The sequence below is a fragment of the Mus pahari genome, chromosome X (genome assembly GCF_900095145.1).
Source record: "Mus pahari chromosome X, PAHARI_EIJ_v1.1, whole genome shotgun sequence".
NCBI classification, from domain to species: Eukaryota; Metazoa; Chordata; class Mammalia; order Rodentia; family Muridae; genus Mus; species Mus pahari.
In genome coordinates, this window is record NC_034613.1 from 64,421,178 (window position 1) to 64,438,913 (window position 17,736).

The 17,736-nt window shown below is 39.1% G+C and overlaps 1 protein-coding gene across 4 annotated transcripts in view; it reads right to left on the reverse strand.

Moving 5' to 3' along the window:
• Positions 1–17,736, reverse strand: part of Pls3 (plastin 3) — an 87,141-nt gene that overhangs the window by 46,285 nt on the left and 23,120 nt on the right. Inside the window, exon 1 of one of the 4 annotated variants that reach the window (XM_021187555.2) lies at positions 8,380–8,534. The exons of 2 other annotated variants lie outside the window; for them this stretch is intronic. The gene's annotated coding sequence lies outside the window, so the exon portion shown is untranslated. Of the gene's footprint in view, positions 1–8,379; positions 8,535–17,736 lie in introns of those variants that run through there. One more of the 4 variants, XM_021187558.2, reaches the window with a different exon arrangement.

Here is a 17,736-nt window from a genome sequence, read left to right on the forward strand (position 1 = left end):
GAGAATGGTTTACCTAAAACTACCTGAAACTATTACTCAAAAATTGAAGGCCATTCGAGGGGGGGGGAGTGGGGAGGAAGGTCCTGATCATGTTTCCTCGCCTTTGGAATGTAGCTTATTGAACAGTGGAGTTACTAGTATGTGTCATTCTGTACCATGGCAAGGTCAGAAGGAAGGGTGGCACATTTGGGAACTCCTTTTTGGGTAATCAGTTTGGATTAGGAATTCTATATTGTTTTTTTTCCCATCTTGGAACCGGACTGCGCAAATAAAGGATAAAACTGGGACCCAAGTGGGCTTGTAGCTCAGTGTTAATGTCTACCAAATGCCTTCCCTGCCTTTCATTTCCAGCACAGCAGAAAACAAAGAAGCTGATCAATCACCCTAGTAACTAACCTACGTGATATTCACCATAGACTTCATTGAAAGCCACTAGTAAACTTTGTACAAATGGAATTGGGAAAATGTTGATTAAAGATTGCCCAGTATATGACTTGAAACTCCCTAAGGAGGGGCTGGAGAGATGGCTCAGCAGTTAAGAGCACTGATTGCTCTTCCAAAGGTCCTGAGTTCAAGTTCCAGCATCCACGTGGTGGCTCACAACCATCTGTAATGAGATCTGATGCCCTCTTCTGGAGTGTCTGAAGACAGCTACAGTGTACTTACATATAACAACTAAATAAATCTTTAAAAAATATTTGGTTTTTTTTAAACTCCTTAAGGAGAAAGCAATAAAGAGGGGAAGAAAACATGGAAAAGTGTATTCTTTAGTTAGAAAAGAGAAGGAAACCACAAATTCTAGAGCAGGCAACAAAAAAAGGGGGATATTATTTGTCACCTTCTTCCATCCAAAGCATGCAGTGCCTTGGAACACCCACACTTCACATTCCTACCTGTACCAACAGAAACTGCCACCCTGCCTCCTCCTCAAGTTAGGAAAGTCAACAGTGCCAGTCTCTAGGTTGGATGGGTGTGTGCCACTCTGTGGGCTAAAGCTCACCATCTCTTCCTGTGATTACTCAAACTCCAGTGCCATATTTCCTAATGACTTTGGCAGATCTCAACCTGAGTGTCTAACACACTCACTCATGACTCATCTACACTCACCAAGCCTTCACTGAAGGCTTAATACCTACTTGTCCAGTGCCACAACTATAAGCAATTAGGACCCCAAAGCCTCTTTTCTCTAGAAGAGTTTATTGTCCAGCAGAGGGAAAGAGCACATCCTACTAGAGATATCATAGTTATTTGCACCGAGTGATAGCTGTCAGCCAACATTTCCATGGATGTAGTAAGACCTTTGTCTTAAAGACTGGAGACCTGTTCTAGCTTAGGAGTCAGAAAGAAAAGTTTCTATCTGGAGCTGCAGATATATAGGAAGGCTTGGGCTTTTAGTCTAGAGTTAGAAGTTCAGAGTCTAGCTGAGACCTGACCAAAGGAGGGGAAGGTCAATAAGAGTTATTCAATTGGACCTCCCTGCCATCTCTTCCCCTCCTCTTCTCAGAACTATGACTCCAACCCAGGGCCTGGAGCATGTTAGGCAGATGCTCTCTCAGTGAGTCCCATCCCCAGCCTCCTTCCTTTCCCTCACCAGCTCTCGTTCCTGATATACCAGGCTTCATACCCAACTTCTCTATTTGTTGTAGTCTCCAGGCAAATACATTTGAGACACTGGTTGCCCACAAAGTTTGTTCCCTATGGGTGAGTCAGTCATTAAATTTCCTGGATTCTGTCTTACAAACTTAGATTTTCTTCCATCATGTCCCTTGATGGTCTCACATTTGATCAACTCTAGAAGCTTCAGTAGTTTCTCCCTAGGATCTTTCTATATATCCCAGGCTAGCTTTGAATTTGCCACCTCCCTATCTCTGTCTCCAAGGTGCTTTAATTACCAGCATGCACTACCATGCCCAATTAACATTTATTTATTTATAGAAAATATATATCCCTAGAATAGCATTTAATACTCTTATCAAATCTCTTAGATGAAAATATCCATATCTCATTGATCAGTATCACATCTCATTGGCATCCACCCAACCTGTATCATAGTGCCTGAAGTGTAGACAATAACAACTTACATGAAGTATCAGCATGTCCTTCTAAGTTTCTATTTTAGCCACTCGTAATTGCAGAGGACATATTTACTGTGGGGTAAGTTACTTGCTTCATATATAAAATGGAAGTTACTTCTCAGAAAAATATAATCTTGGAAATATTATTATTGACAGTAAAATTTATTTCTTTTTGTGTGTATGATATTCACACTTAACAGAGCAACTGACTTTAGAGAAGTTACTTCAAACTCACATACCTAGAAAGAGATGAACCAAGTCTCAAACCCCAGACCTATTTGAAACAGTCAATATTCCCAACTGCTCAACAACTTACAGAATGAATTTTCTTTCCCCAAGACTCAGTAGGGTAGAAATAGAATGTATTCACTACTATAAGCCTTGGTCACAGTGCATTTGGATTTTCTTTCAAATTAAAAATGGCCCACAACCAGTTGATTGTGCCTGATTTCCAAATTCAGCTTGTACCTGCATAAAGTGTGTACCACCTGCTTGATATTTCAGGAGACCCCCTATCCTGGCACTTCAAGTCTCTGTGAGGCTATGAGCTTCCTCTCCCACTGAGAATATTTTTCTTGAGATGCCTAGTTCTCTAACTCCTTCTGCTCTCTCTTCAGCTCAGCACAGATTTTAGAATTCTGTCACAAAGCTTAGCAATGTGTTAATGCAAACATAACCAAACAGTCAGTCATCATACAGTCGTTTTTTAGTATAGAATTATTTCTTTTTCAGAACTTTTCTTCTTGAAGCAAACTTTTGTGGAATCTTGGTAAAGACTCTATACTGGGCTGGGGAGATGGTTCAGAAGATAAAAGCGCTGACTGCTCTTCCAGAGGCCCTGAGTTCAATTCCCAGCAACCACATGGTGGCTCACAACCATCTGTAATGGGATCTGATGCCCTCTTCTGGTATACTCATATAAATGAAATAAATTTTTTTTTTATATAAATATCTATACATCTTTTCTTTCTGTTCTCTCCCCCCCTCTGTCTCTCTGTCTCTGTCTCTGTCCCTGTCTCTGTCTCTCTCTCTCTCTGTCTCTCTCCGTCTCTCTGTCTCTCTGAGACAGTGTTTTTCTGTTTAACTCTGGCTGTCCTGAAACTAAGTCTGTAGACCAGGCTGGCCTTGAACTCAGAGATCTACTTGCCTCTGCCTCTTGAGGGCTCCTCCAAGTCTGGCCCCGCATACCATTTCATTCAATGCTTTGAAAGTCAAAAGAAAGCAGTCAAATCCCAAATGTTCTCACACTCCTTTTAGGCTCCTACTTCTAAAACGCAGAAAGACATGGTGTCTTTTTTATTTATTCTTGACAATTCACTAACCTCAGCACATCAGCATTTGTAATACTTGTGTATTTGAGGATAAGATGGTTCAGTGGGTAGAGAGCTTGCATGTGAGCCCAAGGACACAAGTTCAAACAACCAGAACCTATGTAAAGCTGGACACAGCAGCATGCATCTAAAATACCTGTGTTCCTAAAGCATGAGGGTAGACACAGAAGAATCCCCAGAAGCTCTGAGGCAGCTAGTTTGGTGTATTTAGTGGCAAACAATGAAGTAACCCTGCCTCCCAGGAGGTGGACAGTGAGAACTGACAGCAGAGGCAGTCCTCCAACCATCATAGGTAGTAACCAGTGTGCCTGCACACATATGCACATAAACACATGAAGATCACTTTGGTCTTCTGGGTCTTTCTTTCCTTTTTATTTTCTATTAATTTATACTAGGTTTCATTATGACATTTTTACACACACACACACACACACACACACACACACACACACACACACATATATATATATATATATATATATATATATATATCATGTTTAATTATTGTTTTCAAACAGGGTCTCATTTAGTCCAAGCTGGCTTGGATTTTATTATGTAACCAACTATAAAATTAATTTAAACTTCTTGTTCACCCTTTTCTAGATCCTGAATGCTGGGATTACAGGTATGTACCAAGATACTTGGTTTATGTGGTGCCAAGAATCAAACCCAGGGTACTTGTGCATGCTATCACCTGAGCTACATCTCATTCATGTCCCTTGTCCACTGCTTGTTTGTTTGTTTTTTTCCAGTGAGATAAGGTGTCACTGTGTATCTAGACCAGGCTGGTCTAGAACTCACAAATAGTCACCTGCCTCAGCTTCTAAGTTTTGGGATTAAAGGTGTTTATCACCACACCTGGTCTTGTCACTTGTTTTTCTATAGTCAATGTCCAGCTGTTTTTTATACTCAATGCCAACAACAACAACAACAACATGAAAGGAATATTCAACTATACAGCAGACTTGACTTAGCACAGTAATTATTAGGCCTACATCTTCTGGTAATTATGTTTGGCACTTCAGCCACACACTGTGAAACTAAAGCAGAGAACATCTTTAGATATTCCTCAACAAACCAACAGCATTTGAGCTTCCAGTATAGCTACATAGGTTACTTGGGTTGTAGAGAATTAGAATCTGGGAACTAAAACCACTGGTTGAAAGAATCTGGATATATGTAGCAAATATTCTTGGTTTGTTCTTTTTGAAACTCTTTCATTTATTATGTGCATGCACACACATGGAAGGTAGAGGACATGGGTTCCCCTTGCAGGTAGAGATAGAGGTGCTTGGGAGCTGCCTAATGTGGGTGCTGGGAATAGAACTCTAAATCCTCTGCAAGAGCAGTACATGCTCTTTACTACGGAATCCCCTTTCCAGCCCCACGTTTTGGTGCCACTCTGGTTAAATAGCAGAGACTTGGCCTGGTGGAGCAGCATTATCATCCCACCTACTTGGAAAGCTGAGGCTAAGGGATTCTAAATTTTACACTAACCAGGATAACTTAGCCAGATTATGTTTCAAAATAAAACGTAAAGAGGAGGTTGGGTTTAGAGTCCAGTGGTAGAGCTTGCCTAGCATTCATGAGACCCTAGATTCATTCATTGCTTCCTTCAAGTATAATTTTAACTTGGATGTATTCAAAACTTTTCACTTAAACACCCATCTTCTCGGAAATGTAGAGATGTCACTCTCCTTTGCATTTGTCACCTCATGATCCCTGCAGATACACAAATGACCTTTAAAGGTTTCTGAAAAGAATAAATGAGCAGAGAGTTTTTAAACTCATATAGATATTTAACCTATGCTATTTTTGCCCACTTTCTAATTCTTTAATACTGGCAACCAGTTACACCATTCTAAATTTTTGTGGGTTTTTTTGTTTGTTTTTTGAGATAAGGACTCTCATGTACCCTAGGCTGGCCTCAGACTCCTGATTCTCTTGCCCCTACTTCCCAATTCTGTGATTACAGAAATAGACTACCATGTCCAAACCTCAAATTTTCTGTTAAATGACTTTAAAGGAGATGAAGCACACGATCACAGTTTTTTAGCCAATAACCCCCTACCTAAATCCCAAAGTGTGGTGACTACCTTCTACCTTTTCTGTCTCTTACACTCATTCCTGGTTCCTTCAAAACAGAGAAGATATCACATATATGACTTTGTATCTTGGCTCACAAGTATACACCAAAAACTGGCTGAATAAATAAGCATCAGCATCAATGGGAGCAAGCCTACCTAGCTATCTGGAAGTTAGTCTACCTGGTCATCTCAAGTGAGTTTCCAAAATGCAGTCTTGAGCTGGGCATGCTGATACCTATAGTTACAGAACTTGTGAGTGTGGGGCAAGAGGATCGTGAGTCCCTGGGCTACACAAAAGTTCAAAGACAGGATAGGCTACATAAGGAAACCCTGTCTTAAAAAAAAAGTAAACAACCCCCAACAGGCAATGCTAAAGGAGGGAGATTCAGAGGATAGGTTAGTGGGAGAATGTTTCTCTAGCACAAACAGTATGAAGGGGTCAGTCCTCAGAGTTCTCAGCGCCAATAGAATAAATGAATGAATGACTAAATAGACAAATAAAGTTGCAAACATTATTAAAGAAAACTTTGGGAAAAATGAGAACACAACAAAGTCACATTCTTCACATGCAACTGGCCTGTGATCATGTTTTGCTTATTCACTCTGGTTTCACACTTTGAGCTACTACAGAACTCTTCAAGAGCTTTGCAGCCTGTGATGTGACTGTAACTGAAAGTCAAACAGAAAGAGGTTTAGAAACACTTCTTGCTGCCTCTGGCACACACGCAGCACATTTCACCTTTATAATACGACATACGCATGGATCATGTTTGGACAGGCTTGCTGTTCACAGGCAAAACTGAATGTTTACAAATAGACATACCTAGTTATACAATTAGCTAATTATATGTCGAGTCTTGTGCTGTTAGCATTTTCAATATATAAAGTATGAGAAAACAATGTAATCACCATCCACAAACCCAGCAGATACTCCATTTCTCATGGTTTACCCACAGATGCCCCCACTCTTTCTTTTTTTTTGATTTATTTATTTATTATATGTAAGTACACTGTAGNTGTCTTCAGACACTCCAGAAGAGGGCATCAGATCTTGTTATGGATGGTTGTGAGCCACCATGTGGTTGCTGGGATTTGATCTCCGGACCTTCGGAAGAGCAGTCGGGTGCTCTTACCCGCTGAGCCAACTCACCAGCCCGCCCCCACTCTTTCTTAATCCTGTCCTGCTCCTCTTTGCCCTACCTTTCTAACTGGAACTGTTTCCAATCTAACACCAGATATCTCCTGGTTTCACTACTACATATCAAGGAAGAAACAAATCCATCTTCTGAAAATATTTGCAGTCTATTCTAGAATAGTATAAGCTAGATTCCAATTGATCTTTTTCAGTAGCAGTATGCATGAGTCACTCAAATCCCAAAGGGTGCCTAACTCTGTGTCACTTCCTGAAGGAATATCAAATACTTCCATTTTAAGTAAAAGTTTCCTTTCCTTTCCTCTTGGCTCTTAATAAACATAGATAAGATCTAAAAGCACTGGCTATTTAAAAATAATTCACCAACTCTTCCAATAATAGCAATGCTTGACTTAACTTACATTGAAGACATTCTTTAAATGCTTGATGCCCAAAAGTTTTATAGATTTTTTTTTAATGCAAGTCATAAAAAATATGTCAACCTCAAAAGAAAGACTCATCTAAGAGGGAGGAAAGGGACAGGAGAAAATTAAAAATAATTACCAAAAGGCTCAACTCATATTACTCCTTTTTCACCCTTATTTGTTTACCAAGCTAATGGGCACCGATGTCTTAAACTGACATAAGGCACACCTCTTTTGAAAGCTTTCAGCTCTTTTGTGTTTTTCCAGCACTTAGAGCATGCATCTCCTACCCATATTCTGTGTAAAAATAAACGCTGCTGCTCATGAAATGAATTGCCCTTCATCCCCGAGGGATGTTCCAGCTTCCTGAGCTGTAAAAAGTACCATATTTAAGAAGTCAAGAGTGTTCTTCAGGGACGTGTGTGAAGTACGTATGTGCAAGCAATAATCAGAGCAGCTAACATGTTTCAACTCAAAACAAAAGTACTGCTAAGTATCATCACAAGTCCCTCTTTAAGCTTAGCAGAGAATCTATTTGTCACTAAAGTGTCTGCTTCATGTACCTTAAATATTCTCCCTGTACTGAAAACACTAGACTTAATGTTTCATACTACATAGGTGACGCTTACTTAGTTCAGAGTTAAGATCATTCTATAGCTAGCTATACTTCCTTTTGTGAGGAGCTTCGAGAAGTGAAGACTTTTATGCTCCTCTGCTGTGTATGATTGAAAACCCTGCTGGCAAGATGAGCACTGCTTTGGGACAGGAACACCATTCTAAATCATGTGTGTTGTGAACTGTAAATGCTGGGACAACCGTTTGACATAAGCCACTTTGTAAGAGCAGAGATACTTATCTAATTGTGACATGTTCTAGCATGACAAGCTTTGTTACAGAATTAAAAAAAAATTCTTTAACAAGAACCAAAGGCATTTGAAATCCTATCTCTTCTCTCTTCTACTCAAAATGCCACAGATAATTTCTATTAAGCTTTGAGGTATCTAACTTGATAAGTTAAGATTATGTAAGTAGGACTTCGAATCCATTTTTAAAAAGAGAAAATAAAGCCCCTAGAACATTCCCAATATTGAAGAAGAGAAAAATCACCAGAATAGAGAACATAGAAAAGGTTAAATTCTTAATTTCAAAACTCTTACAACAAATTTGACTTCTCCTTAAACAATCAAGAATTTATACATGATTCCAAAGGTTTACCTAAACAGAAAATAAGAACTTCATGTTTTTTAAACAGTCAAGCTCGGCTTAAATATTCAGTAACCTACAAAGTTAGCACTGACCAAAAAAAAAAAAAGATATTAAAATAGTTACCCTTCCAACCGGAGCGAACCTGCTTCTTTTCTTGAATCAGTAAGAGGACTGTCTCCCACGCCCAGAACTTGAAATCTGGAAACCCAACATTCTTCTTACAATTGCAACTTTAAAGAGCAAGTCACAACACTTCCTGCTAGCAAATGAACACCCTGACAAAGGAATGATACAATACTTACGAGTCTCCTTCCTGCCTGCCTTGCACTCCTTTGCCAGATTCAAATTCGAACTGAAGCACAACCTTCAGAGAAAACTTCTACGCCTTCATGCTTTCGTTTTGGCTCCACTTTTAAAACCAGACAGGGAACCAAGGGAACTTCAAATTGCTTCAGGTCAAATAGCTACAACCCATATACCTATTTAGAGTTTGAGCAGTAGCCAAGTAACCTGCTTATTTTAGAACACAAAGAACAGCTTCTCCCCAGTGTCCAAGCCACTCATCCACAGTCAAGTACATTACTTGGAAAGGCAAATTAACTATCCCAGGACGCTTATGTTTTCTATTATTCATTCCAGTCCACATACAACATTTATACTCCAGATTCTAACTGGAGCAGCACGCTTATTTCACTTTGGTTTCTGTTGGAAGAGCAAGTCCTGACAGCAGCACAGTACGCCAGACTGTTCTGTGGAAAAGGCAGTGCCACCTTAGAAAGTGCTCCAGCGTCAGACTGGGTGTCCTTCCCTCACTGCCCCACAGTTTAATAGGTTTACGTGTTATTGAGCCAGTTGTTTAATCTCTTCAGCCTGGCCTTCCCAGGCAGGATGACGACAAGCATAATCATTTGGGGGCTGAAGTTGGGGCTGGGGCTCAGACACAGTGCTGGCCCAGTATACAAAAGGCCCTAAGGTTCCATCTCTCACACTGTAAATAATAGTAATGATATTAAATACTCACTGGGTGTAATGGCCTTTCATCCCAGCACTTGGGTTACAAGTGCATGAGGATCTCTGTGATTTGGGGGTCAGCTCAGTCTACAGAATGAGTTCCAGGACAGCCAGGGCTACAGGGTGAAACCCTGTCTCAACACTAATAATAATAATAATAATAATAATAATAATAATAATAATAATAATAAGTAGTAGTAGTAGTAGTATAAAGAATAAAAAATATGAACTAATCCACATTATAGTAACTACTTTCTTTATATAGTGTAGGACATTTTTAATGATTTTGTATATGCCATAAATGTAAATCATGGCAATCATTAGTTATGGACAGATGCTCTTATTAAAACCCTTCTTACCTATTCTAGTAACTGAATCACTGAATGGCTAGATAAAAGAAAACCAAAACCAAAACCCAAAACCCAAAACTAACCCACATCAAACAAACAAACAAACAAACAAACAAAATGAGCTGTGCTGGCTAGGCTCAGACTATTTTTAGAGAGTCAGTGCAAATTAATGACCTGGGAGGAATGGAATGGCAGCATGGGAACCTAAGAAGTCACAGTCTTTAAGTCTTTGTGACCCTTATCAAATCACTTAGTCTCTCTGGGGCCCACATCCCTATCTGTAAAAATGGAACTAATTCCACATATCTTTTAAAGACTGCTGGGGAAGGGGGAAGTATGGGAGAGGGTCAGCATCTAGTATGGTGTTTAATAACTAGAGGGTAGTGTTGTAACCTGCCCAGATAACACCTGCTTACTAACATCTCCTCTGTCTACCATATGAGGAAATAAAATAACATGCTCTGGATCTTTGAGAAGAAGATAAAGTAAGGCAATGAGTCTTATATAACCTACTAAGTTCTCAGCACACAGATGTGACTCACAGAGCATTCACTCATGAAGAGCCATCACTGGGTAGTCTTCATTAAGACTCAGTGTTCCATCCTCCTCCCTTCCCCTTGCCTACCAATACTGGATTACATTTCATTGCCTTAATGGACATGCTTCAATGTGTTAGAGCAATCATCAAAGTCCATATGAATTACCCACCCCACCCCCCAAAGCAACACAAAGTAGAAGAGACAGGATGTACCAGGAGAAGCCAGAGGACATATTTTATTTTTAAATTGCTGACTTAGTATATGAATTTCTCAATTTTTTCAAATTCTCCATTTGCAAAACAAGCCTAGCACCATCGTCCTGGGGCCTGTCAGGGTAGATAATCCTTTTGGAGGTCCTATGAAGCACATGATACTACCTGGAAGGCAGAAACATATGCAGGTGTTATCCTGTGTTGTGTAGGTAAAGAATACTGGGACAGAGGCAGACACCTCAGGTAAGGAGACAGCAGTGCTGGGCCAGAAATGCTGGAGTTTCCCAACAGGAGCTGTATTTCAGCCACACCTATTGCCTCAAACCCCTTAGATAGGTCTGTCCCAAGTGCTATATAACCATCTTTTCAGATGTGCAACATCATCACTGGTAAGTGATTGTTTTAAACTAACAATTGCTCAGCTTGGGAAGACACTGTTTCTGTCTCGTTTACAGATGGTTCTGACAGGCTACTCGGTCCTTGCCAGGTGCTTGTGGTGCAGGCTTTTAATCCCAGCACTCAGGAAGCAGAGGCTTGTGGATGTCTGAGATCAAGGCCAGCCTGGTCTACTTAGCAAGTTCCAGGATAACTATGCAGTGAAATCCTGTCATAGCAAAAAGAAGAATCCCCAACTTCTTTGGTCATATGTAAATATATACATACATATATATTTCAGGTTTTCAAACTCAAATGTTAGTAATCTGTCTCCTACCAAGCATTCAAGAGGTCCTATGGTTTTATTCTCCAGCACTAGAAAAACAAAAACCCAAAATGGAAAATCCAAACAAACAAACAAACAAAATCCCTCAACATCACATGTTTCCTACAATAAACTTCTTCAATAGTACACTTAAGGTTTTTAGTTTTCTTTTTTTTTAAATTTTTTTGGTTTATGATTCATTTTGTAAACTTCTTTTTCACTCAGCACCTGCATAGGGTGGTATAGGGAGGGCTGAATGGCCACAGTGTCTGTGCATGTGCTCATGCCTGTGACTGTGTGGCTAGAACCTGTTTTTACTATGGCCAATGATAATTGCCTTGGAGTAGACAATTGTGGCTAAGGGTGAATAATGAGCTTTACTTTTTTTTTTTTTTTTTTTTACTAGCAGGCAACAGAATGAAAACGAGGTTCATATTCAAGTCTCAATACATCAGGATGAATGCAAAGCCAATGGAAAACACGTGCAAATTGCCTTTTAGATCTTACAATCAAAACAATAACGTTTACACACACCCCTGAGGGTGGAAAGAAAAAAATCAGAGGCACACCCATTAACGTCACAGGAGATGTGTAGCTAGAATCCAAATCTAGAGCATATTTTTCAGACCGCTTCCAACTTTCGGTCAAACATCATACTCCCTACCACACCCACTGCTATGTCTATTCTTCCCATGTGTCATGGGTACCTTAGAGGCCTCTCCTACTCTGCTTAATGACGCACCTCAACAGAATGATCTAATTTCCTTTCAAGAAATAAGATATCACCATTTTTTAATTTAAAAAAAATTAGCACACACAGTGAGGGAAACATTCATGATCAGATCTAACATATAAAACAGGTGCTAGTATAAGACACCATAGTATAGTAATGCTATTGTGATTTTTGAACCAGATTGGAACATTTCGACAATGCATCCTAGAAGCAGCAGCATTAGCTATGCAAACTTCCTGTTGCACACAAGTTGGTTTTAACAATCAGATGGATCTGTTTTCAGGGATACTTTGGTTTTTCCTCCCTCCCACACTAGATGGAATCTGAGACCTTGTGCCTGCCACACAAGTGATTTACACGGAGCTGTACAAGGTTCTGTATTTTTTTTCATATTTGGAGGAAAAAAAAAAAGGTACAAGCATACATTAAGTTCAGCATCCTAGCCGGGCAGTGGTGGAGCACGCCTTTAATCCCAGCACTTGGGAGGCAGAGGCAGGCGGATTTCTGAGTTTGAGGCCAGCCTGGTCTACAGAGTGAGTTCCAGCACAGTCAGGGCTACACAGAGAAACCCTGTCTCAAAAAAAAAAAAAAAAAGAAAAAGAAAAGAAAAGAAAAGAAAAGAAAAAAGTTCAGCATCCTGAGATGCCAAACAGTAACAGTCCACCTTCATAAGCACAAGATGCCCCAATAAGTAGTCAGTCCATATCCTGATGCACTTTATCTTCCACAAACTTGACCACAACATTGGAATTTGGAATATAAACACTTTACATTGCTTTCATATCTGGTTAGCCCTTAGGCATATGATATGATGTTATAAGATAAATAAAGCCAACTTGGTGGTCCTGGCCTCTAATCAGCTCTTAGGGGTGGCTGAGGCAGAAAGATGGCAAATTCGAGGCCTGCATAGGATATGGACTAAATGCAAGGGCAGCTTGGGTAACTTATTGAAGACCTTGTCTCAAAATAAACACCTCTCTTCTTAGTAATAAAGAAGTTGTCTAGTACATAACTAGGTCCTAGGTCCAATCCCCAGTATTACAAAATGTTTATACACAATAAAAACTAACAAAAAGACAAAGATAAACAATCTATATGTGGTGGCACATGCCTATACATCTAGTTACTGAGGATGAAGTTAGGCATGTGGGCATTGAGGGGTAGTGAGGCATGAGGATCACAAGGTTGTGCCAGCCTGGATAAGATCATTGTGTCTCAAAAGAGTTTGAGGGGGCTGGTGAGATGGTTCAGTAGTTAAGAACATTTCCTGCTCTTCCTGGGGACTGCTTTGTTTCTCAACACCCATGTAGGACTCTAACTCTAACTCTGGGGAATCCAATGCCTTCTTGGGGCACTTACCTGTGCACGTACACAAACACATTCGTGCACACACACATTTTTTTCTTAATTGAAGATAATTTGATCTGTGCAACTGCAGCAATAGTCATTTTAAAAATATATAAAAATATATTTAAAAATATCTCCATTAGAATGAAACAGATGGTGGCATAAACTATGCAAAGACTTCAAGCATTCTGATGATTACATACATATCTTTTCCTCTTCCCGTTCAGTGTTTACTTAATCCATTTTTCTATCTAGTGCACAGGAAATAGTGATCTGGCCAATTATATTTAAAAATTTAAAGTATTAAGGTATACATATCATACCACTGTGCTCAGTTCACATCTAGGCTCACCCAATAGATGGGAAATACACGGACTTTATCCAAACTAATATAAAAAACAGCTTACTGTATGCACGTCTTCAGATTCCCACTTAGTTATGTAGACACACAAATCTTTTTTAAAAAGCAATCAAGGAATGCTGAGAGTGGGGGCATCTAGACTAGAGAGAATCTTAGGGAAGAGAGCACCAATTGGTTATCTTATACCCAGTGGTTAGCCCTGAACTTATATACATACAAGCAACATTATATGGAGCAATCAGGTATGTTTATATAGTAAGAAATATATACACAACAACAACAATTGAAAAGAACAATGGGCATGAATTTGAGACTAAGACAGGTACATTCAAAGGCTTGAAGTGAGGAAAAGCGATGCGGGAATTGATAACTACACGTTAATTTCAAAAATAAAAGAATTTAAAAATAAAGTGGTTGTGGATATAGCTTAGTGTTAGAAGAGAATAAGCAAGTCTTTTAAAAACTAATGGGTCTACAAAGTGAGTTCCAGGATAGCCAGGGCTACACAGAGAAACCCTGTCTTGAAAAACCAAATAAATAAATAAACAAACAAACAAACAAATAAATAAATACAGGTATAAAAACACCTTAATCTCAACATTCTGAAGATGACTCCGTATTATGTATTGATCAGCTCTGTTTCAGTAATAAAATAGCCTGTTTTAAACTAAACCAGGATTTTAATTGAATATTAAATTATGGACAGAGTTTTGCTTGCGAGGCTTGCCTTAAACTCACGATCCTCCTGTCCCAGCCTCCTCAGCTCACCATTTCTGACTTTTCTCTGTTTGAAGTCTAAGGTCTCAGAAAATGGTTAGTTGAGCTGAGTTCCACATGGGATAGAGTCTGATTTGAGAAATCTGTATTCTCTTCACAGCTAATGAAAACGTATAAGAAGATATATCATGTGCTTTCTATCTTTCTACCTTCATGCCTTTGATTGAAACAAGAGGAGAAGAAAAGTAGGAGGAAGAGGAGGAGGAGGAGGAAGAAGAGAGCTGAAGGAACAGGAGCAGGGTTACAAGTGAGGGATAGAAAAGAGAAGGAAACAACAGCCAAACACAGCCAACTCAATGATTCCCCCAACTTCTTGGCTTTGGACCTGAAATCCACCAAGAACTTTCTGGTATGTGAATTGAATCAATGTAGCCATCATGTTAAAATTGCAGCTGGGAAAAATGTTAAGTTTTAAAAAGCATAATCATATGGTAAGTCGTAGAGGATTTTTTTTTTTTTAACAAAGCAAACAATTGTTTCAAAAAGCAAATTGAAAACTGTGCTCATTTCCACTTTTTCAATTAAATCCCTTTGGTTTCAGTTGAATTTTGAGTGGAACTGTTTTTTAACAGTTGATTTCATTAAATTATGCATTGATCACCGGAAAATTGATCATTTCACCAAGTTATGTTGATCCTACATTAATATCTAAAAAACATATTAATTAACAAAATCATCAGTCTCATCAGAAAACCATATATACTGAGCCAGGGAGTTCATACTTGTCTGTAATCCTAGCATTTGGAAGGCTCAATCAGGGAGACTGTCTCAAGTGTTAGGCCAGTCAGGCTATATAGTGAAGTCCAAGTTATCCTGAACCACAGTGCAAGTCTCTGTCTAAAAATCCAACCAACCAACCAACCAAAAACCAAAAAACAGCATTCTGGAGGTGGAGGCAGGAGACTCAGAAGTTCAAATTCAATCTTGCTTTGCCTCTCTCATGAATTCAAGACCAGTCTGTCTCCAAACAAACAAACAAACAAACAAAATATTTATTAACCCTTGTTTCCAAAATTAGGTACCACACCTGTACTATGCAAAGGTGCTACACATGTTATTACAAAGCACAATTTAACCTAAACAAATTGTAAATTATTAAAATGGAATTTTAAAATGTAATAAAAGAAAAAACGGTAGGAGAAAGAAACTATTGAGAGGGAACTTAGAGAGAGAGAGGCAGACAGAGTGGCAGAGACACTGAGAGACAGAGAAAAACTCTCCTTGGTTTTCCTCTATAAAAGGAAATGAACACGGGATGTGAGCAAACACGGGCATGAGCACACGGCTTTTCCAGCACAGTCTGTTATCTCCTTTGACTGCAGGACAGGAACCGGCATGGCATCCTCTTTGAGTCAGCTCTTGTACTCCTCACATAAGCAAAAATAACTCAGACAGATATTCATTTTCCATGGTGACTGTTCAGTCCATTTAAGGATTCCATACATCTTCACATGACAGAGACACATTTCTAAATGAATTTTCACATTACATTGAGCCTCCTGTTTCCTTCTCCGCCCCCCCAACTTAAAATTAAGTTAACCCCCATCTAAAGACTAAATCCACAAGTGAAGCCCAAAGTATTCCTAAGTCAGTCATCAATACAGGTGTAACTCGGGCACAGGAAACACAGTAGTGACAACCAAAAAGAAAACATTTACTTTAGTTATCAGCTTTTGGATTCTTGCCAAGTATCCTAAACAAATCATCAATTTTCCCTATTCAAATAAGATAAAATATTCAAGAGTTCAAGACTCTTTTGGTGGAGGTTTTAAAAAGCTGAGAAACAATATTAAATAACTGGAAATAGTTCTAGAGCCTCAACCATGATCAAAGAATATGAGGGCAATGATTTTTTTTGTCTACTTCTTTTAGTAATCTGTTTTGGCATCTAAGACAGTGCCTGGCACACAAGTAGGACTGAACAAACCAAACTCACCCTACAAGAAAGAAAAAGCTCATTTAGCTCTCAAGACATCACTGCTCTGGGTTTGCAAACTCACAACTGCTTTTTGACCTCAAAGGGAGTAATGAAAGAAATCTTCAAAAGAAAGAGCTGTTTTAGCATTTCCTGCCCGAATGCCCTAGTCCAAGACTAAGCTCGTCAGTTTTTAGCAAAGCATATAAAATACCCTCTAAACGACTAATTCAGATGAAGTGGTAGCATGAAGCGAAAGCTGCGAGGATGCTGGTTGCCGCTTGTTACCATACGTTGCCATGGTTTCAGATTGGTAAATGCATCCATGAAGTTTCACATATAGTCTGTCTTCTGCTACCATTGCAGAGACAAGTACAGAGAGAAAACTTGTGGTCTAGTTGTCTAATAAAACATTCAGAACATTGCCGACATTCACTTTAAGAACTGCATACTGTCAGCTCAATGCTCACTCATAATTCTTCCAAACATATACACACCGTCAAAGCGCAAACTAAGTTAATTCCAGGTCATTATAACTTGGCAGTGCACAGACTGCATTGTATCTCTTCCGAATATATATTTTTGATGCTTTCTCCAAAATAACTAGCTGAAAGATCCAAATTAGTATGTACGTGTGTGTGTGTGTGTGTGTGTGTGTGTGTGTGTGTGTGTGTGTGTGTGGGAATTATTCTTTCAAATAAGTAAGCAATCTCCAACTTTCTATGCACTTCAGGTATCTTTTGCCAGGTCTAATTCAACAGTCCTATATTGTTTCTAATCATTCTTTACTAGTTAATTTATTTGGTGTGTTGCCATTAAGGTTTTAATTTGCTTCATTTATTTTCTTTTTAATCTCCAGAGACAGCAACAATGGCTGCTATTTTCTACACATAATGGTCATTGTTAAATCTGCCTCTGCACAGAACTGTGAACACAATGTAGATTTATCTGTAAGATTGACCCAAAAGAAATTCCACAGTCTCTAAAAGTGGTTATATGTTCTTAACATTCGCATATACATATGAAAGATGACTTACAAATTTTCTTTCTTTTATTTGTGCTGTGACACTTCTTTGTGTAGCTTTGAGGATGGAGCAGAATTCATCAACACAATAACAGCCTGGTTCAGCTTGCTAAAGAGGCGGATTCTCACCAACCAGATTTGCTCGGCTGATATTTCACTTAGTAATTTGTTAACTTTGTAAAGCTAAACACATCTCATGACAGTGAGTTTTGCCATAAATTAAAGGGCTCTATCATCTTCAATTGCTAAACATTGCATTTTTAGGATTAATCATCTTGTACCTGCTCCCAGCTCATTACATCAGACACTGGCTAAGCTGTTCTTAGTTCTTCCACTGGGGTTGACTATTTCATGGTGACTGGCTTTTAGAATTCATGAATTTCCAAGGTGAATTTATAAAAGACAAAATTAAAAGTCTAGTGGTACCACTCAGTGGTAAGTGTGCTTGACCACCTTGTGCTCTGGAGTAAAACACACACACACACACACACACACACACACACACACACAC